The 26,884-nt window shown below is 38.3% G+C and overlaps 1 long non-coding RNA gene across 1 annotated transcript in view; it reads right to left on the bottom strand.

Moving 5' to 3' along the window:
* LOC144579773 (uncharacterized) overlaps positions 1–26,884 on the bottom strand; it is a 226,290-nt gene that overhangs the window by 34,993 nt on the left and 164,413 nt on the right. Inside the window, exon 2 of the long non-coding RNA XR_013528155.1 lies at positions 26,140–26,296. This is a non-coding gene — a long non-coding RNA (uncharacterized LOC144579773). The remainder of the gene's footprint in view (positions 1–26,139; positions 26,297–26,884) is intronic.

The raw sequence follows: 26,884 nt of genomic DNA, 5'->3' as shown, positions 1-26,884 counted from the left end.
TCAGATTTCTCCCCTCAGTCCCATCTCCACAGCCTCCATGTAAAAAGAGAGAAACATATGTGCAGCCACATGTTTTCCAGTATTTGACTGAAAAGGACTAACACAGTCCTTTCTGCCAGGAGGAAGAATGACTACAAAGGAGATGTGATAAGGGAGCGATGGCCATTCCCAGCATCATCATTATTCCTCTTTCTTCTAAAGTTTTTTTCCCCCATTAGTTCTTACATGCCTGAAATTAAGAGGCATTGCCTCTTAACTCATAGTCCAAGGCAGAAATTAGGAGCCATCTTTGAGCTCCTCCTTCTCCATAACCCCATTTACAATCAGTCATAAGTCTCAGAGTCTGTTCTCTTCTTAGTTCTCCTATTCCACTCCTCTCATCTCTCCACCTAACCTAAAATTGGGTGTTATCACCTCTAATTATACTTACTTATCCTTCAACACTCAGTGAGTAGAACCTCTTCTTGGAAACATTTCCTTAAAGCTCAACCCTGACAGCCTTCTAGAATAGTTTTTACCATCCCTTATATAATTGCTGACTTACTTTGTCCATCTCTCTACTGGAGTTTGGGCTCATGGAGACCAGGAGCAATATCTTATTTAAATTTGTTTCCCAGCATCCAGCACAGGGCCTCACACTCAAAAAGGCTCTAAGTATTTGTGTGTTGGATGCACTCATTGCCCACCTGTTGTGTGTGAAGCACTGTGCTAACTTGGGCTTTGAGGCCGGGAAAAATCCACCTCGGTCCTCCAGGAACTTCAACCAGATAAACACAGAATGGAGCTATAAAAGAGGTGTCACAGCAAGGGGAAATAGAACAGGAAAGCAACTCTCAAGACAGTAGAAAGGAAATCAAAGAAGTATCAAAAAAATAACATAAAATAAAAAAACAGAGAGAGAGAGAGAGAGACTTGAAAATGAGACAACTGTGGGAGGAACATGAAATTAGAGCAGAGCAGAGAAGACACAGAAAGGAAGAAGCTGTTGGACATTCTTCCTTCCCAAATTTTCAATTGAGTGATGAAAAGTTTATGTAGAAGGAATTCGGAGAAGATGTGATCTAGTCCAGCCGTAGTTAAAATGGCCAGAGAGAAGACTGATTGAGTGAACAAATATATTAATTAATGTTAAATATAAATTTAAATGGTTAGAAGCACTAATACATTCTTTGTGAATTTTGATCTCTCACCATATTATAGTTTCTGCTAAGTATGGCAGCAGATCGCAGAGCAAGTTATAAGAACATGCTTCCGTTTAGAAAAGAAAAAAAATCATATTTAAAATTTAGCAAAAATCTACTCACAATTCAATTTAATATTTCATGAGACAAGATCACAAGGCATAATAGAAGATTTCATTGAATAGAATCAACAAATGAAGAAGGCCCCAGCCCTGCAGGAGCTGACAGTCTTACTTTTAGCAAACTGTATGTCATACAACACATTAAGAAGAAAATGAAATAGGCTCTGACTCCTTACAGGCATTAGATACATGCAAAGTAGAGACATGAAGTATCGTATTTTATACCAGATTGTGATGTTCTTGATTTTCTTCATCTATGTAACCTCACGCCAACTCAGAATAGAGTAGTGAAACCAAGTCAAGAAATCCTCTTAGAAGAGACAGACTTTAAAATGGCATATAATAATAGGAAAGGTGACAAGGAAAGAAAATATTTCTTTCTTAGAAGATAAGTGAGATATGAATCATCATACCAACAGCATTAAAAATACAGGGAATATAAAATCATCTTGAATTGTTAAAATGAAAAAGGTCTGAGACTGCAGACAAGAGCCTATTGTTACTAAATACCTATTTATTCTAAAATTCCTTATTTCTTCTCCATTTCCTCTAACACATTTTTCTTCTTCTCAATTTTCCATTGATAGATATTACTTAGTTCTCAGTCTTTAGTTCTCTTTTCTTTTCTCTTTCACCATCAACAAATTACCTTTAAGATCATCCTAAAATTCTTAGATTTGCTGCTGTGTAGTTTTACACACAATATTTTCAACTTGGGACTATTTATTTAAAAGTCACATCTAATGATATCTTTCAAACCGATTTATTCCCTTTTGTGTCCACAACCATTATTTAATCCAGACTGATACTACCTTTCATGTGGATTACTGCAACAGCTACCCAAGTCGGAGCCATCCCAGGCACTACTGCTAAATCATTCTAAAATCATTCTAGGTTGTCCCTGCCCAAATGCTCTTATGGTTCCCTCTAACCTACAGAATAGACTCCAAACTTCTCATGTGTACTTATAACTTTTCATTATCTAGCTCTGCCTACTCACTCATATTGTTACTTATGTCTCAAACAAAGCCTGTGTTTCTTTCAGGCCACGAAGTCTCTATCTGTCCAGTATCTTTGAAGAGCACAAGTCATAATGCTATCTGGATAGGATGGAAGCTTAAAGAAAATAGGTGGCTTACTCTAGAATGTGCTGCAAGAAGAGAAAATTGGACTTTAAACTCAAGTGTTCCTCACTCGCAAGCTGTCTTCTTGACCATTGGTACTTGAGTCTTTTTAGCCCCAAAGCTGGCACTTTTAACCACTATGCTCTGCTTTTTTTTAATTAATCAAAGCATGCATAAGTTACCAAAAAAAGAGGTCTAGCTTCGATCTTAATAACTCTGTCAGCTAAGACTTATACATTGTGCAATTTTCAAAAACAAGTACTTACTGATGCCTTACATAGATATGTATGCTGAAAAGGATGAAAGTATATTTGGCGGAGCCTCACTCCTTGATGCAAAATCAAAAATATGGGAATTTGCTGGACGTGGTGGCTCATGTCTGCAATCCCAGAGCTTTAGAAGGCTGAGGTGAGAGGATCACTTCAGGCCAAGAGTTTGAGACCAACCTAGACAACATAGACAAACCCTATCTCTACAAAAAAAATTTAAAAATTAACCAGCCATGGGGGTGTGCACCTGTAGTTCCAGCTACTCTGGAGGCCTAGGCAAGAGGGTGGCTTGAGCCCAGGAGTTCAAGGCTCCAGTGAGCTATGATCAAGCCACTGTACTACAGCTGGAAGAAAAAGCTAAATAGATATATAATTACACATTTCTTTCCTCACAAAGACAATGAACTAGAGTTTGGTCTCTTATGCAAATATATGTGCTCATGAATTTATGTCAGTTTTGTTCTCTCATTATACTAAAATCAAAGCATACAAATGGCAGTTTCTTCTTTCTTAGTAGTACTGAAGTCCCCAGAGCAGGAATCCAGCCAAAGCCTTTAATACTATGTTTGTCAGAGGTTGCAAAGTGGTGGCCTTCAGACTCAATCTGGCCTGCATGTGTGCGCCATTGGCCCTTATGGTGTTTTCTGTTTAATTGAATTAGTCTCAAACATTCAAAAATCAAGACATTTCACATAAAAATCCAGATTTCCAAATTTTCTTGGAAAATACAGAGCTCTGAAAACGCTGGGCCCACATTCCTGCATGACAATAATCCCATAGAACCCCCAAGTCACTGGCAGGCTCCCCCGGATGGGGGTGAGTTCTCTAATTCACCCTGCCTGTCATTTGCTCATGGCTTTGTCTGTGTCTTGCAGACATTTTATTTCATATTTTCAGGTTTTATAGGTGATCAGAGTTTTTAAAATCATTTGTGGAGGAGGGGAGCACAACAAAGAATGTAGGAAGAACAGAGTCTAGGAACTCAGAACATCAGTGCTCTTTTATATCTCCTGCTTCTTTTTCCATCTCATCGACTATACTTAAAACACAAAAAATTTTTAAAGAAGGAAAGGAGAAAGAAAAAGGAAGGAAGGAAGGAAATTAACTGAAGAGATAAGTGAATCATTTTAATTTCCTTATTCCACAACTCTCACCTCTGTCCTAGCCCCCATGCCTCAATTTGGGAGACAATTTTAGTTACGAGTTGATCAAATCTTATATAGAAATGTGTGATATTTTAATAGTGACTTACAGAACAAACTGGAAAAAAACTAATACAATAGCTTAAGGAAGTATAAGCATGAAAAGTAACCTCAGAGATTGTGGGTGTATATATATAATTAAGAAAAAAAGATAACTAAACCTAATACTGGAGAATGGTACAAAAGAGATTCTTAACACCAAATCAAGCAGAGTCAACAAGATTTTTTGTTTGAAAGACATCTTCGAGAATGTTTTACTTTATATGTTTATGTTTTTAAAATGCAATCTCAGCAATTCTCGAAAAGTTATTATGTCATTTTTTCTATGCTGCTGAATAAAAGGAACCTGTGATTAAGTAGCAATTCATGACTTAAAGAACCAATAGAATTCACTGGACATTTTATAAGAGCTTTTCCAGTGGCTTTCCACCTCTGAGGAGCTAGTTTCGATTTGTACGCTGTAATTAATCAGATAGCTAGAGCCAGAGAGAATTCATCAAAGAAAATGGAAACTTATTTTTGTGTAATTAGCTACTCTGGTGATTGATCAGTTAGTCACTTTATTTTTTTTTCTGTTCGCTGCCAATTCTGACTATATATTTCATCTTATTATCCAAGAATCTTCAAATGGAAAAACCCTAGTAATTTCTCTCACCCTGCGTAAGTGACAATGAAGAGAATAATAGAAGAAAAGCTCTTTATAAAACTGGTTTTCCAAACTTTACATGTGAACTCCTTTTTAAATATTGGAGTTCCATTCTTCCCATAGAAATGACCGTGCTCCACAAAATAAGAATATAACAGCAGATTAAGTAACAAAACAAAGTAAGCAATCAGGATGTTAAAGAGGAAAGTGGACTTTCTGGTTTGAGGTTAGGACAATCCATTCAAAATTTTCTGGAAAACAAAGAGAAAGCTTAACTAATTTGAAAATTATTGCCATTCTTTTTTTTCCTGAGCTACCACCAATTTATTAATTCCCTTTTTGAAAATCCCCTCTATTTTTCATTTGGCAAACAGATTTTCTTCATTGCATAAGTATCATACTTATGGGGGGTAAGAGGGAGTGATGTCTTCTTATGTATAAAGTAAACCATATGAATGTGTAAATTTAGACAAATGGAAAATAAATGGATGGTTATAATGCAAATAGCAAAAGCCAAATGGATATGTAAAATTTCTTAGACCACAGTGGCGCCTTCTCAAAGAAATGTTCTCTTTGCTCATTCCTTTAAGTTTCACAACTCCTAAGAACCAAAATCAACTCAAGAGACTTCGCTTTCAGTCCTTAGCTTTTACTTACTTCTTCTTGGTCTAAAGTAAACTGGCCAGTCCTACTATAGATAAGCACATGTAAAGGAGATAAAAGAATTAAGCGCTATGATTTTGCTATAAAGCAAATAAACTAAGTTAATGTAGTTCTTTCAAGTCTACCAAACAAACATGAATCTACTAGTAGAAAACCATCTCACACCTTTTGAAACTTTTATGCTCAGTCCCTCCCAGCATACAAAGTACTTTTCATCTATAAAACTGAAAAATGAGAGGATCTTAGAAGGTAACTGGGGCAATACTCCTCAATGGCAATACTCTTAATCTTCTTAGATTCTTTACCATTAAGTTTAAGTTCTAGAAACTTAAACGTTTTCTAAAATTCTCACTGCCCTTTTGAAATTGTAAACTAACAGGCTGTCTTCTTTCCTGGCCACCTTGTCAGATGACAGCTGCTCAGATAGTTGGTGTATGCATTGGATGAAAGCTCTTCCAAGCCTTCTCTCTTTAAAATGGCTTATTTCTTTTCAGTCTTTGAAATTATGCTACTGACACTCCTTTAAATAACTAAATCGAGAAGACTTTTCCCATAATATATTATTATCCTGCATCAAGGATCTCTTCACCAAATCCCTGGTCTCCCCTATCTTCCAGCCCCTTTGGTAAGAACTGAGGTGTCAGTATTAATATTTGGCATTTCCACTCCCTGACCATTAGAATAATTTTTTTTCCAACCTCAACTCTCTGTCACTGAAGAAATAATGTATTCTTCTAATCAGTAGGTACTTAGAACAAATCTCTGTATGTCAGATGAAAGTGAAGACTCCATCTCAGGCTCGGGAGACCCCCGACATCTACCGTGTGCTCACTCTTCTGTCCTTTCTATCAAGGCATTATGTGTTTCAGTTCTCTTCCTCTGAGTGAATCAATAAAAGGGAAATCAGAGGCTTGGACCTACAGCTACCATTTGGATTTCGAACCTCGACTTCACAATTTCATCCTGTTTCTTCTGTGGGTCAATTTTATGGCATTTGTGGAACTGAGATACCCCAAATGGCCCCTAAAACCTCATGTATTCATCAGATCATGTGACAAAATTCGGCCTCCAAACGCTGGTAGCCATGGGAGTTGATGGAGTCAGCCACTGTCTGCCATTACTCCTTGTGGTCATGGCCATAACAGGGAGTGAAGAATATAAGTATCATCCTAGGCATAGGAGGAGGGACTAGGGCCAAACTTCTTTAAAATGTCTGTGCTACTCCTCAAGTTATCTTTTGTTTGACACTTCAGATTCATTCTCCAGTTTTCTCTACCCTGCCTTGCCCCAGGAGGCCGACCAGTATGGACCACATCAATAAAACTCTAGTGCTTACTTGTTTCTAATTGAGTTTGGCCAATGGGACTTCTGGCAGAGACTGACAAAGGGAAGAAAATGAAGTCACTATATTTCTTCCCTGGTTCCCTTCCTTGCAGGGTTGCCCTGGATGGATGGCTCTAACATCACAGCTCTCCAAATGGATTTCTCTAACCATTCTCTTTCCTGGATTCCAGTGACTCTTCCTTCCTTCCTCAGGCCCAGTGGTAACAAATCTGCTGCTGCTAGCTCCAAATTCCTGCATTATCTCTTGTGGCTCACCTAAGCCCTGCCCACACTGTTCTCATTAATGCTGACATAAATAAAATACTGTAAATTATCCTAATTTGAGTGTACCTCCTATTTCCATTTGGAACCCTGACTAATGCAGCCAAAATTTATCTGTAAGATTTTTGCAATATACATATTCTAGACCTCACGCAGAGCTACTAAATCAGAACCTTCAGAAGTGAAGCCTGGAAAGCCATTTTTAACAAACTTTTCCATTGATTTTTACACAGTGTTTAGAAACCACTGGCCCAAAGCAGTAGTGGGCAAAAAACAACCCAAATCTAACACAACCAGCCAAATCTAACCTGCCTCATGTTTTAGTTTGGCCTGCAAGTGATGGTTTCAATTTTTTAAATATAATTTCAACTTACTTTAGATTCAGGGGGTACAGTTGCAGGTTTGCTACCTGGGTATATTGCATGATGTTGCAGTTTGGGGTACATATGATCCCATCACCCAGGTACTGAGCATAGTACCCAAAAGTTAGTTTTTCAACCCTTGCTTCCTTCTCTCCCTTGCTCCTCTAGTAGTTCCCAGTGTCTATTGCTGCCATCTTGATGTCCATGAATAACCAGTGTCTAGCTTTCACTTATAATTAAGAACATGCAATATTTTGGACTGCTGTTTCTGCATTAATTTGCTTAAGATAATGGCCTCCAGCTGCATTGGTGTTGCTCCAAAGGACATAATTTTGTTCTTTATAAAGGCTGCATAGTGTTCCATGTGTATATGTACCACATTTTCTTTATCCAACTCACCACTGATGGGCACCTCAGTTGATTCCATGTGAATCAATTTTTTTTTATTCACATCATGCTTTGCTTTTGTGAATAGCATAGCTATGAACATACAAATGCATGTGTCTTTTTTGGTACAATGATTTATTTTCTTTTGGATATATACTCAGTAATAGGATTGCTAGGTCAAATGGTAGTTCTGCTTTAAGTTCTCTGAGAAATCTCCAAATTGCTTTCCATAGTGGCTGATTTACATTCTCACCATTCTCATCATTTACATTACAGCTGATTTATGGTCTCACCATTTTTTCCATAGTGGCTGATTTACATTCTCATCAATGGCATATAAGCATTCCTTTTTCTCTGTGGCCTTGCCAGCATTTCTTGTTTCTTGACTTTTAAGAAAGCCATTCTGACTTATGTGAGACAGTATCTCATTGCAATTTTGATTTATATTTGATATGTATCATTTTTTCATATTTTGGGGGAAGCATTTGTATGTCTTCTTTTGAGAAGTTGTCTGTTCATATCATTTGACCATTGTTAAAGGGTTTGTTTTTGTTCAATTGTTTAAGTTCCTTATAGATACTGGATATTATACTTTGTCAGATGCAAGGTTGCAAATATTTCCTCCCATTATGTAGGTTGTCTGTTTACTCTGTTGACAGCTTCTTTTTCTGTGCAGAAGCTCTTTGGTTTAATTAGATCCCAAATGCCAATTTATGTTTCTGTTGCAAATATTTTTGAGAACTTAGTCATAAATTTTTTCCCAAGGTCTATGTCCAGAATGGTCTTCTTCTAGGATTCTTATAGTTCAAGATCTTATGTTTAAATCTTTAATTCATCTTGAGTTATTTTTTGTATATGGTTAAAGATAGAGATCCAGTTTCATTCTACTGTAAATGGCTAACCAGGTATCCCAGCAGCATCACTAAACAGAAAGTTATTTCCTAATTTCTTGTTTTGTAAAGATCAGCTGGTTGTCATTGTGTGGCTTTATTTGTGGGGTCTCCATTCTGTTCCAGTGGTCTATGTGGCTGTTTTTATATAATACCATGCTGTTTTAGTTATTGCAGATTTATAGTATAGTTTAAAGGAAAATAATGTGATGCCTCTGGGCTTGTTCTTTGTTCTTAGAATTCCTTTGGCTATTTGGGCTCCTTTTTGGTTCCATGTAAATTTTAGAATTGTATTTTCTAGTTCTATGAAAAATGACATTGATAGTTTGATAGGAATAGACTGGGGCAGTATGGCCATTTAATGATATAGATTCTTCTAATACATAAGCATGGAATGTTTTTCCATTTGTTTTTGTCATCTATGGTTTTGCTCAGCAGTGTTTTGTAGCTCTCTTTGTTGAGATAGTTTACCTCCTTGATTAGATATATTCCTAGGTAGTGAGTGTGTGTGTGTGTGTGTGTGTGTGTGTGTGTGTTGCTATTATAAATGTTATTATACTCTTGACTTGGATTTCAGCTTGAATATTATTGGTGTATAGAAATGCTACTGATTTTTTCAATTTCAGAAGTTCTGACTGATTTCCTTTCAAGATGTTTATCTCTTCTTTTATTTCTGGGATTGCTTTAGAAGGTCCTATGTGTTGCTTTCAACCTTCTCTTGGATCTTGTTGAGCTTCCTTGCAATGCATGCTTTGAATTCTTTGTCATTTCTGAGCTTCCATTTTGGTTAGGAACCATTGCTGGATAGCTAGTGAGATCCCTTGTTGTTTTATTAGTCTCTTCTCACACTGTTGATAAACACATACCTGAGTCTGGGTAATTTATAAGAAAAAGAGGTTTAATAGAATCCCAGTTCCATGTAGCTGGTACTATATGTATTGTGAGGCTGGGGAAGCCTCACAATCATGGCAAAAGGTGAAATGCACATCTTACATGGTAGCAGGCAAGAGAGAATGAGAGCCAAGGAAAAGGGAAAATCTTTTTATAAAACCATCAGTTCTCATGATACTTATTCACTATCACAAGAACAGAATGGGGGAAACTGCCCCCATAATTTTATTACCTCTCATTATCTCTCACTGAATTCCTCCCACATGTGGGAGTTATGGGAGCTACAACTCAAGATGAGATTTGGGTGGAGACACAGCCAAACCATAACAGTGATCCCCTGGTCATGCCCAAATCTCATGTCCTCACATTTCAAAACCAACTGTGCCTTCCCAACAGTCCCCTAAAATCTTAGCTCATTTCAGCATTAACTCAAAAGTATAAGTCGAAAGTCTCATCTGAGACAAGGCAAGTCTCTTCTACCTAAGAGCCTGTAAAATAAAAAGCAAGTTAGTTACTTCCTAGATACAATGGAGATACAGACATTAGATAAATGCACCCATTCCAAATGGGATAAATTGACCAAATGAAGGGGCCCCATGCAAGTCTAAAATCCAGCAGGACAGTCAAACCTTAAAGTTCCAAAATGATCTCCTTTGATTCCATATCACATATACAGGTCACATTGATGGGTTTCCATGGTCTTGGGCAGCTCTGCCCTGTGGCTTTGCAAGGTATAGCCTCCCTCCTGGCTGCTTTCATGTGCTGGCATTCAGCATCTGCAGCTTTACCATGTACATGGTGCAAGCTCTCAGTGGATTTACCATTCTGGGGTCTGAAGGACAGTGGCCCTCTTCTCACAGTTCTACTAGACAGTGTCCAAGTGGGTGCTCTGTGTGGGGTCTCCAACCTCACATTTCTTTTCAACACTGCCCTGCCAGAAGTTGTCCATGAGGGCCCCACCGCTGCCAGAAACTTCTGTCTGGACACCCAGGCATTTTCATACAGCCTCTGAAATCTAGGCAGAGATTCCCAAATCTAAGTTCTTGACTTCTGTGCACCCATGGGCTCAACACCCCATGGAAGCTGCCAAGGCTTGGAGCTTGCAGCCTCTGAAGCCACAGCCTGAGCTATATCCTGGCCCTTTTAGTCATAGCTAGAGCACCTGAGCTGCAGGGCACCAAGTCTCAAATCTGTCAGAGGACCCTGCATTCAGAAACCATTTTTTTTCTCCTAGGTCTCTGGTGGGAGGGGTTGCCATGAAGGTCTCTAACATGCCCTGAAGACATTTTCTCTATTGTTGGGGAATAACTTTTGGCTTGTTACTTATGCAAATTTCCACAACTAGCTTGAATTTCTCCTCAGAAAATGGGTTTTTCTGTTCTATCACATCATCAGGCTGCAAATTTTTTGAACTTTCATGCTCTGTTTTCCTTTTAAAACTGAATGCTTTTAACAGCATTCAAGTCACCTCTTGAACACATTGCTGCTTAGAAATTTCTTCTGCCAGATACCATAAATCATCTCCCTCAAGTTCAAAGTTCCACAATCTCTAGGTCAGAGGCAAAATGCCACTCTCTTTGCTAAAAATAGCAAGAGTCACCTAATTCCAGTTCCCAACAGTTTCCTCATCTCTATCTCTGAGACTATCTCAGCCTGGATTTTATTATTCATATCATTATCAGCATTTTGATCAAAACCATTCAACAAGTCTCTAGGAAGTTCCAAACTTTCCCACATCTTCCTGTCTTCTTCTGAGCCCTCCAAACTGTTCCAACCTCTACCTGTTACCCAGTTCCATAGTCACTTCCACATTTTCATGTATCTTTATGGCAGCACCCCACTCCTGGTACCAATTTACTGTATTAGTTGATTCTCACACTGCTATAAAGGACTACCTGAGACTGAGTAATTTATAAAGAAAAAGAAGTTTAATGGAATCACAGTTCCATGTGCCTGGGGAGGTCTCACAATCATGACAGAAGGTAAAAAGTACATCTTACATGGCAGCAGGCAAGAGAGAATGAGAGCCAAGTGAAAGTCAGTAAACCTCTTATAAAACCCCTTATTGAAAAGTCATTAAAACCCCTTATACAACCATCTGTTCTCATGAGACTTATTCACTTTCACTACCACGAGAACAGCATGGAGGATATCACCCCATGATTCAATTATCTCCCACTGAGTCTCTTCCACAACACATGGGAATTGTGGGAGCTACAATTCAAGATGAGATTTGGGTGGGGACACAGCCAAACCATATGAGTTGTTGTTACTTCATGAAGGTTTCATGGTGCCAAAATTCTTGCACTGATTCTTTCTCATCTGGAGATGCTGGCACTTCCAATTTTTATAATTATTTTCATGCAGTTATGATTTTTGTCCTTCTTTCCCTGTAAGATTGTTGGCTTTTTTCTTTCCCTTTCCCTTTTCCCCATCCCTAGGGGATGTGATGGTAGAGAATACTGGGTAGGGTTTTTTGGCTTTCCCTCTATAGCCCTTAATACTTCTGTCATCAGGTTTTATACTGGTCTAAAGAGTCTGACCTACAAGGTAGTAGATGGTACTTATAGGTAATAGTGGGCTAGACCCATCATGGTTGAGTACAGGCTTGATCCATGTTTAGTGACAGAAATTCTGGCCTCAAGTAAAAGGTTGATTTGTGGAGTGCACAGTGGTCAAAGCTCCCTGCTCAGCCCTGAGAATAAGGTCATGGTGGGTAAGGCTGGACCAGGCAGGCCCACCTACAAGTCCCTCTATGGCAGGCACAAACATTAGTGCCAAGGAGAGAATCCAGTGGGTGATCACCAAGTGTCCAGAAGTGTACCTAGGTGTGGGGCTGGGAAACCTCCTTGGCCTCAAGTTCTCTACACAGGATGAGGGGTGGCCTAAACTACTAACTCAGGAGAATGGGTGCCATAGATGCCTTGAGATCTGCCTGGGCATGGAGCACAGTGGGCCCCACGGCACCAGGATCTCTTCACAGGAAGGGTAGGGTGGTTCAGGGTGACAATCCAGGTGAGGAGGTGCTCCAAACACCTGGGGATATGTCTGGGCATGGAGTGGAGAGAGCCCAACTGCCCCACAATGTTGGGGAAGAAGGCTAGGTCACCATGTAGACCAGTTCCAGGTTGCCAAGCTTACCCTGGCTATAAGTCTCATTGTCCAGGAGAAAGTGCAACTGTAGCAGCTCTCCTTTCACCCTAGGCCTGTGACAGGGGACAGCACAATTCCAGTGCCTAATTCTGAGGTGCTTTCCACAGTTCTGGCTGTGGAGGCCCCTACCCTGCTTCAGAGCAAGTGCTCCATTCTCCAGCCCGAGACAAATGCCTGCACAACTATGCTGCCAGGTGGCCAAGCATGGCTGGTTTTATGTGTGTCCAGATTTAAAAAGGTCCAGATAGGTTCACAGCTGAATTCTACCAGAAGTACAAAGAGGAGCTGGTACATCTCCTTCTGAAACTATTCCAAACAATACAAAAAGAGGGAATCCTTCCCAAATCATTTTATGAGGCCAACATCATCCTGATACCAAAACCTGGCAGAGACTCAACAAGAAAAGAAAACTTCAGGTCAATATCCATGATGAACATAGATGGAAAAATCTTCAATAAAATATTGGCAAGCTGATTGCAACAGCACATCAAAAAGCCTATCCATCACGATCAAGTAGGCTTCATCCAGGGGATGTAAGGCTGGTTCAACATACACAAGTCTATAAATGTAATTCACCACATAAACAGAACCAAAGACAAAAATCACATAATTATCTCAATAGATATAGAAAAGGACTTTGACAAAATTCAACAGCCCTTTATGCTAAAAACTCTCAATAAACTAGGTATTAATGGAATGTATCATGAAATAATAAAAGCTATTTATGACTAACCTACAGCCAATATCATACTGAATGGGCAAAAACTGGAAGCATTCCCTTTGAAATGGGCACTAGACAAGGATGTCCTCTCTCACAACTCCTATTCGATATAGTATTGGAAGTTCTAGCCAGAGCAATTAGGCAAGAAAAAGAAATAAAGGGTATTTAATTAGGAAAGGAGGAAGTCAAATTGTCTCTATATACAGACGACATGATTGTTTATTTAGAAGACCCCATCATCTCAGCCCAAAATCTCCTGAAACTGATAAGCCACTTCAGCAAAGTCTCAGGATACAAAATTAATGTGCAAAAATCACAAGCATTTCTATACACCAATAACAGACTAACAGAGAGCCAAATCAAGAATGAACTGCCATTCACAATTGCTACAAAGAGAATAAAATACCTAGGAATATAACTAACAAAGAATGTAAAGAACTTCTTCAAGGAGAACTACAAATCACTGCTCAATGAAATAAGAGAGGAGAGAACACAGACAGATGGGAAAACATTCCATGCTTGTGATTAGGAAGAATCAGTATCGTGAAAATGGCCATATTGCCCAAAGTAATTTACAGATTCAATGCTATCCTGATCAAGCTACCAATGGCCTTCTTCACACAACTGGAAAAAACCACCTTAAACTTCATATGGAACCAAAAGGGAGTCCGCATGGCCAAGTCAATTCTACACAAAAAGAACAAAGCTGGAAGCATCATGCTACCTGACTTCAAACTATACTACAAGGCTACAGTAATCAAAACAGCATGGTACTGGTACCAAAACAGACACATAGACCAGAGGAACAGAACAGAGGCCTTGGAGGCAACACCACACATCTACAACCATCTGATCTTTGACAAACCTGACAAAAACAAGCAATGGGAAAAGGATTCCCTGTTTAATAAATGGTGTTGGTAAAACTGGCTAGCCATGTGCAGAAAGCAGAAACTGGACCCCTTCCTGACACCTTCCACTAAAATTAACTCCAGATGGATTAAAGACTTAAATATAAGACCTAACATCATAAAAACCCTAGAAGAAAACCTGGCAAAACCATTCAGGACATAGGCATAGGCAAGGACTTCAAGACTAAAACACCTGAAGCATTGGCAACAAAAGCCAAAATAGACAAATGGGATCTAATTAAACTCCAGAGCTTCTGCACAGCAAAAGAAACAATCATTAGAGTGAACCAGCAACCAAAAGAATGGGGAAAAATTTTTGCATTCTACCCATCTGACAAGGACTTATATCCAGAATCTACAAAGAACTAAAACAGATTTACAAGAAAAAAACAAACAAACCCATCCAAAAGTGGGAGAAGGATATGAACAGACACTTTTCAAAAGAAGATATATATGAGGCCAACAAACATGAAAAAATGCTCATCATCACTGGTCATTAGAGAAATGCAAATCAAAACCACATTGAGCTACCATTTCATGCCAGTTAGAATGGCGATCATTAAAAAATCTGCAGACAACAGATGCTGGAGAGGATGTGGAGAAATAGGAACACTTTTACACTGCTGGTGGGAGTGTAAATTAATTCAGCCATTTTGAAAGACAGTGTGGCAATTCCTCAAGGACCTAGAAATAGAATTTCATTTGACCCAGCAATCCCATTACTGGGTATATATCCAAAGGATTGTAAATCATTCTATTATAAGGACACATGCACACAAATGTTCATTGCAGCACTGTTTACAATAGCAATGACCTAGAACCAACCCAAATGCCCATCAATTATAAACTGGACAGGGAAAATGTGGCACATATACACAATGGAATACTATGCAGACATAAAAAACGGTAAGTTCGTGTCCTTTGTAGGGACATGGATGACCCTGGAAATCATCATTCTCAGCAAACTGACACAAGAAAAGAAAATCAAACACTGCATATTCTCACTCAAAGGTGGGTATTGAACAATAAGAACACATGGACACAGGGAGGGAAGCATCACACAATGAGGTCTGTTGTGGAGGACTAAGGGAGGGACAGCAAGGGGTAGGGAGTTGGGAGGGATAACATGGGGAAAAATGACAGATATAGGTTACGGGGATGGAGAAAGCAAACCACATCGCCATGTATGTACCTATGCAACAATCCTGCACATTCTTCACATGTACCTCAGAACCTAAAATGCAATAAAATATATACATCTAAAAATTAATTTGTTAATTAAAAATAAAAATAAATAAATAAAAGTTCTCCTGCTTTCGATCCCATGTCTGGGAAAATACCAGCTTTTTCCAGTATCTTTCCCTCACAGCATTTCCAAGCCTCTCCCAAAGTTAGCTCCAGTGCTTGGGAGAAACAAAATGCTCTTCTTCCACCTGGGTCACCGGGATCTTCAGTGGAAGGATGAGACACAGAGGGAAGCTCTGTGCCCCCTCATATACTGGGACTTCACTCACTTTTATCAGCCAGAAGTCATCAAGGGGGCTATTTGCCCATGTTACCCTTCTCTGGAGCTGGGGTGTCCTTCACATTTCTGGGGTAGATTATCATTTTCCTTTTTGGGTTAAAGCTTAGAGTTGATCTTTATGCACTACGTTGCTATTTCCAAGTGGCTGAAGCATGCTAAAGCCTTCTAATCTGCCATCTTGGAGAAAAATAAAAAGGTTTTTATATTTTTAAGTAACTTTGTTTAAATCTGAAGAACCTAATGACATGTTGAAATTCTGCCCATAAATAAAGTTTTATTGGAACACAGCCATGTTCATTTGTTTACATTTGGCTACGGCTGCTTTGGCGCTGCAATGACAAAGTTGAGTGGTTGCAGCACAGATTGTGTGGCCTGCAAAGCCCAAAATATTTACTATCTGGATCTTTGCAGAAAATCTTTGCTGACCCTGGTCTTAAGGGAAGAATATACTTTTATTCTTGATCTCTTATTAAGGCAACTCTTTATTATCTATTAGGACTAACAACCAAGATCACTTCCCAAGTTATACAGGTCACTCACTCACTATGCAAAGCAATGCTGCTCAATGACAATTCTAACCTTTATGTGGTTTTGGATATATTTATTCACTCATGAAATATTCATGAGTAATATTATGTATGTTAGTATTTGAACCAGGACTAATGGATACTATAATCTGATACATTTCAATATCCTGATTTACAATGCCTGTTCTCCCATTTATATCTTGTGACTTTGGGAAGTTACTGTTTTCACATATAAGTAACTTAAGACCTACTCCATACATTCTTGTAAAAAAATAAGAGAAAGTTTATGAAAGAGTATAGCACAAGACACTTAATAGATAGTCTATAGCTATTAATTCCTTTCTTCTATCCCCATCCCATCTCATTACCATTTTTTTACTGCATTTTAGGTTTTGGGGTACATGGGAAGAACTTTTTATTACCATTTTTGCTCCTTTACACTTGTAAAAAATCAAGAGAAAAGAACATATCCTTCAGTGGGTACTTTCTCCAATGAACTAAATTTCCCAAGTTATTTGAGAAGGTAAAACAGCTCTTAGAAATGCACTAATGAGAAAATGAGCATCACAGAGGTTTTTATCTTGTCTAACAGAATAGCCCACGCCCTGTGGGCACTCCATAAACACTAACTGAATTGGATTTTATTATGCTGTTAGACCACATCCAATTGTTTTGCTGCCTCTATAATCAGAAAAGCTGGCTTAAAATGTATGGAAATAAACAATTTACCCATTGGTCCATGATTTGAAAGGAAAACTTCCATGTAGCTGTTGAGACATTATGGTTTGATAGAGTCTACCCTTGGGGCGTGTTTAAAAGTGTAGCTTCCATTTCTCTTTTATCAGTATACAAAAGTTTTCCAAGAAACACAAAGACTTAAAGACTTGCCATGCAGCACACATCATGTTGCAGAATCACCCCAGTACTAGCAGTACTACCAATTGAAATTGACTTGAAGACAAATGAAGACTTGCTAGAACCTTAGAAGATTGTAAATAAATTAAATAAATTAATTAAACAAATCTATCATTAAATTCTACTTATTTCATCTATGCTTAAAAAATTAGAAACTATATGTATATTTCCAGAACTGTACAATATCTTAGAGATAATCTCCTCAAAGAGTTTTTACACTGGAGCCCTGGGGGTTCTTTGGCAATCAGTTTGGACCCAGGAAGACTGCTGCATTGTTTCCATTCCAACCGCTTCCTCAACCACAGAAATGTTCTGTTTGTTTTGTATGTTGGAGTTTTGCATAGCATTTAGTTTAAAAATGTGTCTCACCAATCTTAAAAGGTGGAAAGCTAGTGACCTATCTCTCGTACACTGTAGATCATGAATCAGCGAACTTTCCCTGTAGAGGACCAGACAGTAAATACTGTGTTTTAGGCTTTGCCTACTCTATATTCTGTGTCACAGTTACTTAACGTGACCATTGTAGGTGAAAACAGCCATAAACAATATGTAAAATATTGACTGTGGCTATATTCTAATAAAGCTTTATTCACAGCAACAAGTGGCAGGCTAGATCTGGACTGTAGGCCAAAATTTGCTGACCCTTATTGTAGATAATAAAAATGAGTTCTGGATCTGTTTAAAAGACTAACCCAAAGTCATCAACCAGGTGCTTAGTGACAGCTATGAGACCAGGGCTCTTCCCACTACACTGCTAATAGATTAGAAAAACTATACAAAATATCATATCCTTGGAAAGGTAGTGGATAATATCAGAAAAGGTTCAATTCCATGAGTATTTTGAAGGCCTATCCTGTGGCTAGTGCTGCATCCACAATCCCAATCAATACCTTTGTTATAATAATTTGTATATCACTATGCCTAAAAAACAATGCCTCAAGGTGAGAAAGAAAATCTGTAATGTTCTTATGTGACATGACTCATTAGTTTTGCCAATGTTGCTCAGTGAAATGATATATCACTTAATTGTTGATTTGATCACTCTACCTAGTAAAATGACATCCAAAGTGTTGCAAGTAAAAATTTATTTGATCTCTGTAACTCAACAGCTATATTATGACGTGAACATTAAGCCTTAAGTATTTGCTAGATGAAAATGACTTGCTCTCGGTATTCCTGTCCATCTTGGTACAACTCTGTCTGCAATGTCAACATAGCAGAATCTATTTCCCAGCATTAATGTACTTTTCCTAATAAAACGGAGTCTCCTCAGCTGATTATCAAAGTCCTACTCCCTCAAGCTCAGCTTACAAGGCAGCCTCTGCTATGGATGATGCTGCTCCTCACACTAACCTCTGCGGCTTTTGTGTACACAGAGGGAAAGAGAAGCCTCCCAGACCAAAGGCAATGCTGTTGTCAATTCTTTTGAAACTCCTTCTTTCTTTCTGAATTCAGTACTGTTTCGACCTTTCCCACATCATGGGTTTCAGTTTCTTGTAACACCCTCCTCCTTCACAGGTTAGTAAAAACCCAACTGGAAGGAGCAGTAAATCAACTCAGAGCGTCTGGGAAATAACACATACTCCTGTAACTCAAAGAACATATGAGGCAATGAGGAACAGGAGAAACTAAAATTGCTGTTATGTACATCGATTCTTATGACATATGTAATGAAAATGGAAAACACTTTGAGCATGACATTCCAGTTAGTCTCAAAATGGTTGTGCTGTGGTTTTTCTTGACTAATCTGCCCAGTCAATAAGTGAGACCTGAAATTGTTTTAGAAAATAATTATGACAACTTAGAATTCAAACATCCATATCACATGCATACAAATTTTAAAAGAATTCAAAGAGACAGTTCTCATAAGTGTATTTATGTCACTGTAAACCATGGAAACTAGACTACCTTTTTCTACCTCTCTACCCCAAAACCATTGCAAGGTATTTTCAAAAAGATAATTGATCATTTGCACTCCCTTTATTCTTTAGAATAATGAAGTAGAAAGGATCTTAAAAATCACCTACTGAAATACCTTGATTTTTTATCTTAAGGAAACTAAGGTGCAGGATGATTAATAAGTATTTTCCTGGGATCCCAGAATTAATTGGTAACTCACATACAGCACCTGAGTTTTCTAATCCCCATTCAGAAGTTCTATCTGCTAGTCCATGAGGCCTCTTTCATTCCAATCATATTGGCCACCATTATTATCTTAAAAAGAATCTCTTTTAGTATCTTTTGCTGAAATACTCCCCATATTTTCTCATGAATTGTTGATTGGCAGGACAAAAACCTAGTGGAAACTCCTCAAGATTACTCAAAAAGTTTACAGTAAAGGCAGGAAATATTTATGTAGGTTATTTTTTTTCTTTGTTTTCAATTTTCTGTCCACATCTTGGGCCAGGCAATCACCCTTCTGAATGAAGTCTTCTCTGGTTTTCATGAATTTGTTGTGGTCAGCTCATAACTACAACCAAAGGTAAATCTCCAGAGCTTTCTCCGGCTGGTCTTTCCAGTCCACAACTGCAGATTGGCATGAACTCTCACACATAGGAAGCTCTGCTTTTTTTAATGTTCTCTTCAGAGAAGCGCTTCTTGAAAATGGTTTCCCATGGAGCTTAATTAGAAGTTCTTCATTATCGTATCTCCACATTCTCTGTCCTTTGCTACAGCTCTTGGTTAGCACCCAGTCAGTGCCTCATTACTTTACCCTTCCTTCTCTCTGTAGTTGTCAGAAAAAAAACTTTCTCACAGAAAATACTGAATGGTGATCCAATTGGGCAGCCCGAGAAATGTATAGCTGGGAGGAGTATTTGCTAAATCAGGGTCCCATTTCTACTGGACTAGTATCAGAGGATTTCTTCGCTCCCTAGAAACTAAAGATACTAAATTATTAATCTCTGTCTTCTGCCTGCCCCCAGCCCCAGAGATACAAACCATTGAATTTGATTTTTGAGTTTTGCATTTAGTAAAGCATAAAATCTATTGGTATTTTCAACTACCAAACCCTTTAATAATAATAATAATAATAATAATAATAATAATGAAAAGGTGCTTTGCCTTCCAGAGAGAAATTGAGCCACACTAAGAAGCTAATTAATTCTCAAGAGATGCTGTTGATAGAGTGGATATAGCTAAAGCAATAGAATAAAGAGAGCAACATAGATAAAATTACTGTAAAAACATTCAGGGCTTGTTGTTTCAACGGTACTCTCTTCACACAAAGTACTGGTAAAGATGTGGAGTAACTAAACTCTCATACTCTGCTGATAGAAAGGAAAAAATATCAAAGCCACTCTGGAAATGGTTTAGAAGTTTCTTATACGTTCAAACATGCCACTTACCATAAAAACCAGAAACACCACTCCTAGATATTTACGTAAGTGAAATGAAAACATATGATCACACACAAACATATTCATAAATGTTCATAGCAGCTTTTATTCATAATGGCCACAAGCTGGAAAAAAACTGAAATGCCTTTCAAGTGGTGAATGAATAAACAAACTATGTGATACCCACACAATGGGATACTACTCAGTAATAAAAAGGAACAAACTAGCAATACATGCTATGAATGGGTGAGTGTCAAATGCATCGTGCTAAGTAAAAGTAGTCAATCTTAAATGGCTATATACTGTATGACTTAATTTATGTGTTATTCCAGAAAAGATAGAAGACACAGAACAGATCAGTGGTTACCTGGGGCAGGGGGGTCAGGGGAAGGGCTAACTAAGAAAGAACCACAGGGGAGTTAGGAAGTGGGGTAGGTGATGGAATTATTCTGTTTCTTGATGTGATACTGTTTACATGACATCCATTTGCCCAAACTCTTAAGAGTTGTAGGTTTAAAAAAGGTGAATTTTACTATATTTAAGTTGTACCTTAAAAAACAAAAGTGCTACCTTTGGCACAAACAAAAGCATTGCCTCTTCCCTCAAAAATTAAAAAATTCATTTGAGAAGACTGAAAATTTTTCTAAAAAGATAGACAAAGATGTTTTGTAAGCTATACTATTCCCAGATAGATAGCAGACAAGTAATATCTCATCTTTTGAGTATCTAATTTTAATATCCTCTAGAAGTTGTTATAAGTTTTACTTTCAGTGCAAGTTAATGAAAAAAATATATATGTATAGTTAGGTGGCCCACCAAGGTTTGGGACCATAGATGGTCACTGCTGCATAAACCCACCACAGAAGTGCTCAGGAGCAAGGCAGGCACAATAACTGTGGCTAATATTTAGTAAGCTGGTAATATATGCCAGCCACTGCTCTATGAGCTTTACATGTCTTATCTCAGTTAATTATTTCTACAATACTGTGAGATAGGTATTCACTGTCATTTTTGCAGATAAGGAAACAGTGGCCCAGAGAGGTAAGGTAAGTGCTGTGGGTCACACTGCAAGCCGTGGAACTGGGATCAACATGGGTTGGGCTGTTTGAAGGAAAGGGATTTGAACTGGGTTTTGAAAACAATACAGTGGAAGGGATAAGGAAGTCACGTTAAGCAGGAAAGGTGGGACTGAGATTCAAAGACGTGTCCACACAGGGCATCCCAGAAAATGTGAGTAACCCAGCTTCTTGGGAGCAGGATACTTTCTTTAAGAAAACAATAGAAGAAAATATTAGCCAATTAAGGAAAGAGCAGCTTGTAGAGAACACTGAATAGCAGACTGATAAACTTCCTAAACCATATCCCATTAGAAGTATCTGGAAAAAAGAACAACCAGCCTGGACCAAGTCAATTTGAAGACAAGGATGACATAATCCCTTTGGAAGACAAACAAGACAGTGGTATTAAGGCTGCTACCTGGGCTCCCTGGGAACAGGGAGACATCATCATGCTGTAATAGGTGCTCACCCTGATTTATCTCACTTAATGTTTACCCCCACTCCCTGGAGTAGGCACTACTATCCTCATTTTCCAGATGAAATGATTGAGACTGATAGAGAGTAAATGATTCTTATTGAAGTCTCACTTCTGGGAAAAGGTAGACCTGAGCCTGAAGCCCAAGTGCACATTACACCTCTTTACAGACACATGGCTGAAAGCTCTTGAAAGTCATGCAACCCACCAGAGGTATCCATGGTAGTCAGAGCACTTAATTCATGTTTTCTAAAGTGAAGAAAGAATCTTAATAGGTAAATAATATGACAGAAGTATTGGCAGGACTTTGTGACTAGTTGGATATGAAAGAAAGGCAGAATCACAGGGACTGGGGAAATAACGGTCTTGGAAAGACACATGCACTGGAATGCCACACAAATTAACTTTCAAATATCTAGGCAGTCATTAAAAAATTAGTCAAGTACTGAGTATCTATTGATTTTACAAATATGGAAAGGCCTCACTCATCTGTGTATCCAGTGTTCCTTTCCTTCTCTTTGCCATCCTAGCACGTCTTTGACTCCCTAAATATGAGGACTAAGTGAAAGCAAGTATCCATTTAAGACAAATATGCCCATCTACAGAATGATGTGCAGAGGGAGTGTATTAGTCTGTTCTCATACTGCTAATAAAGATATACCTAAGAATGTCTTTATAAAGAAAAGAGGTTTCTATAAAGGGTAATTTATTAAAAAAAAGAGGTTTAATGGACTCACAGTTCCATATGATTGGAGAGGCCTCCCAATCATGGCAGAAGGCAAAGAAGGAGCAAAGGCACATCTTACACAGCAGCAGGCAAGAGGGCTTGTGCAAGGGAACTCCCATTTATAAAACCATCAGATTTCATGAGACTTATTCACTACCATGAGAAAAGTATGAGGGAACTCCCCTCCATGATGCAATTAACTCCACCTGGCCCTGCTCTTGAGGTGAAAATTATTACAATTCAAAGTGGTATTTGGGTGGGACACATCAAACCATATCAGAGAGAGAGACTGTGTAAGACCAAATCTGCTCCAAGTGCTTAGATCCAAGCTTCCTAGATTAGAGAGGGTTAGCTTTCATGATTTTTTAGAGGTCTCAAATTTCCCCAACTCCAGAAACTTAACAGAGTCCATTGTTAATAAGCTTAATAAATAAACACCTTTGGAAGTTATTTCCATACTGGAGAAAAGAAAAATGTTCAGAAATAACAATATGTGCCTTTTTATCCTTTACTTTGAATCACTCATTTGTTCAACAATAACCTACTGGACACTCACTATAAACCAAATGTTTTACTTGTGTTAGCAATAAAGGTAAAATGATCAGAAATATGCCATTCTTGTTCTCACAGAGCACATAATTTGGTTGTCAAAAAGGATTATAAATATAACCTTTGAATTAAATCTTCTAGAATTCTTAAAGCACTTCCCTTCTATTAGAGACCAGTTTGTTAATGATGATAACTGAGCATCTAATTTTATTCCCGGTGTTCCTGCATTTTGCTAAGAATATTTGTGGCTGATTTTGTTTCCTCCTCACTCTTGAAGAGGTGGAAAATAAATGCCACCATGACACACGTTTGGGGGCCATAATAATACACCCTGCCAATCTCGTGCTGTGGGGAATATAATTTACTAACTGGTGCCAGCAGCTGTTCTCTGAATCCACCACCACATTCATGCTGAGGCCACACTTCCCACTGGCTACTCCTAGCCGGTGGCAGAGCCCAGCAAGGATACTGACACAGACCCCATCCTGGGAGATGCAGGACTCTTCTACAGGATATTTTGGTTCAAGGGCTCTCTGTCAGCCTGGGTGCAAATTTTCTTAGAACTGGCTGCAGTATGGGACTCTTTCTTTGATCCCATCCTCTTTCTGTCTCTCCTCAGGGGTCAGACCTGCATCACACTTTGAAGGCTGTCCTCACCTTCTTCATCTCCCTGCCCCTCTTCCCTACTGGTCACTTCCCCAGTGCATCTCTTATATGTATGTCTAATCCTGCCTTGATGTCTACTTCTCAGAGGATTCAAATAAACACAATAAGCGCAAGCAATAAACGTTTTCACATTTGCCTTCTACAGTATGTGCTCCCTCATTAATGCTACCATAAGGTTTGTCTTTTAAAAAGTACCTGATTGGGAGGAGGGAGAGGATAGGACAAAAATAACTATTGGGTGTTATGTTTATTACTTGGGTGATGAAATAATCTGTACACCAAACCCCTATGACACTCAGTTTACCTATGTAACAAGCCTGCACACCCACCCCTGAACCTAAAATAAAAGTTATAATAAAAAAAACCTTAGTTTATTTTAAAGTACCCTATTCATAGCAACTTGCTATTTTGTTGCTTTTATGAGTATGTGTGGGATAAGTATACGTGAGAAAGCATGCCGTAAGTGCATACTTTGTCTTTGGTACTATGAAATAAAAATTCTTTTCTTTAGTTCATTAAGAGAAAATCACCTTATTTTTCAGGTTCTGGTCCAAAGCAGGGTTTAAGGACACTGTAGTGTAGTGGGTAGCTATGAATGGAAACCTCACATTTTCCCATCCTGGCACGCCTCTTAATAATCATGTGACCTCAAACAAGCCATTTAACCCCCCTGAAACTGTTTCCTCTCTAATATTGAGAGGAAACTAGTATCCTCCAGTATCCTCTGCTAGTATCTTCCTTGCTAAATTTAAAAAACTGTTTTAAAAATCAAATGAGTTAATTACATGAGAGTGCCTTGCAAACTAGAGTACTATACAAAAGTAAGATATTATAATGATTGTCTTCCAAATAATAAATATGATTGACCACTTTATTTACATTTCCTGGGCAGTAATCCCTAAGATAACAAAGTAATTTCACATTAAAATATACATTTCAGTAGTAGGGTGGGAAAAGTTAAAAAACTGTAAAAACATTTAAGATCGGTTATGGAAACCAGTCTCAAGACATCCAAGTGAGCTACAAAATTATAAATAGAGAGCTTTACTGAAATTACCTTACCTTTTGCAGATTAGCGTAAATGTAAGATGCTGGCTTAAGTGGAAAGAAAAAGCAGAAAAACTTCAAGTTTAAGGTGATTTCCAAACCACAATGATCTGAATGAACCTTAGAACCAAATATAATCCTTCTGATCTGCTTGAGTTTAAGTACTAATAATACATCTCACCACACCAGTAATTTGAAGTTTTCCTTGGTTTGGTTATAAATCACTTTTCATATGAATAAAAGAATAAAAACATTCTCAAGGGTCAATGTGTATAAGCGAATATATGTCATTTTCTTTTCTAATATTATGATTGAATTCAGGTTTCTCTCTATGGCAATGAAGTTGGTGAAAAAGTTTGTGAAACAGCACAAACCTACAGGACTATAGCCTAATTGCTGGTGTAAATAAAAACCATTGGAAACTTGATAGAACTAAAACCTATGAGAATTTTTGTAATGCTCTTAATCTTGAAACGAATAGCTTTCATTGAAATTATGAGTCCTCAATTTAAAAACGTGGGAAAACTCCTTGAGAAGGTGGCTCCCTTCTTTGTTGACTACCTTGAAATGAAGGTAGTATTTGAGTGGTGCCTGTGTTAAACTAGCCACGTCCTCCTCCCAGTATTGGTTTGGGTTTTCTATTTCATTACCAATGTTAAGTCTCTCTATATAAGAAGGCTGTGACATATACACTCATACCTATCCATTAAATAGAGACACTATGCAAAGTAGTTGGATATGAGAAGCAAAAATTAACTTCTTTTTGTTATTACTTCCCCCAACAAAGGGAATACTTGTAACCCAGCGAAACAAGGGTGGGCTGCCTCACTCACCGTCTGGATAGAGGTGACTCTGCATCAAAGCAAAAACTGAAATTCTTGCTCCATCCACAACATTTATGACAAATTTGAGAAAATCAGAAGACAAAGTCAGACCAGTTCCTTGAGGCAACATAAGGTTACACTGATGGATTGGTAATAGCTGAAGTTCATCTGAAGGGATGTGACAGTTACTCTTTAATTGATAGTAATCTGATCAGTTCTTACCAAGTCCCCTCAAACATATCCATTCTACCACAGTAACCACCCCCAAATGTACTCCACCTAAACACCAGCAAACTCATCTCAAACACCAAAGGCATATAAAATGAAGACAGAAGAACTGAGGAGGCTGGGAGTTTTTACTTACAGAATATCCTGGAACAAGAGCAAAAAGAGGTCTGAGGGTGATTAAAGGTCACATTGCTTCATTCCAAATGCTTTCTTCAAGGGAGAATCTGCTTTCATCAGCTTTTCCAGGCTTCTCTGTCCCAGATCACCCCCATGTGTCCATCCAAACAGAGCTTCTAAATAAATACAAACAAATGCATTCTTAGTGGGGTTGCACTTTCAAATTAAACACTATGAACTTCCTTACGTGCATGCAAATAAAATGTCATGCTCATCAGGGGAGCATATTTTGGCATCAAGTAATATATGGTAAATGGCACATAATCTGATTGAGGGAAAACATCTCTATTACTGAGAAGAGTCAATTTGGCTGGATATGCTTATGATGGAATAGACTCTGTCACAGATACCCCAGGCAGAGACAACCATACCCTTTCACATGCAATGACACTCAGCCCTTTCTCTCCTACCAAAGTCAGTCCTGCCTGCTTTTTCATCTGTTCATTTATTCATCAAATACATTCTGAGCACCTACTATGTACCAGGAGCTATTCTGGTTACATGGTCATCAAAACAGAATACCGTTCCTGAGTTTAGAAGTCTGGTTAGAATTTTACAATATATAAAAGAAGCAACTAAAAGCAAAAGTATCTACAGTGCACAGAAATGTAAATAGCACAGAACTTGCCAAACAGTAGATTCTCAACAGATGTCAGGTAAATAATAATTTGAATAATTGTTAATAGAGGGACATGCAGAGTGTT

This window comes from Callithrix jacchus, chromosome 16 (assembly GCF_049354715.1).
Source record: "Callithrix jacchus isolate 240 chromosome 16, calJac240_pri, whole genome shotgun sequence".
NCBI lineage: Eukaryota > Metazoa > Chordata > Mammalia > Primates > Cebidae > Callithrix > Callithrix jacchus.
Note: the sequence above shows the minus strand (reverse complement) of the source record. Positions and strands in the feature narration are given on the sequence as shown.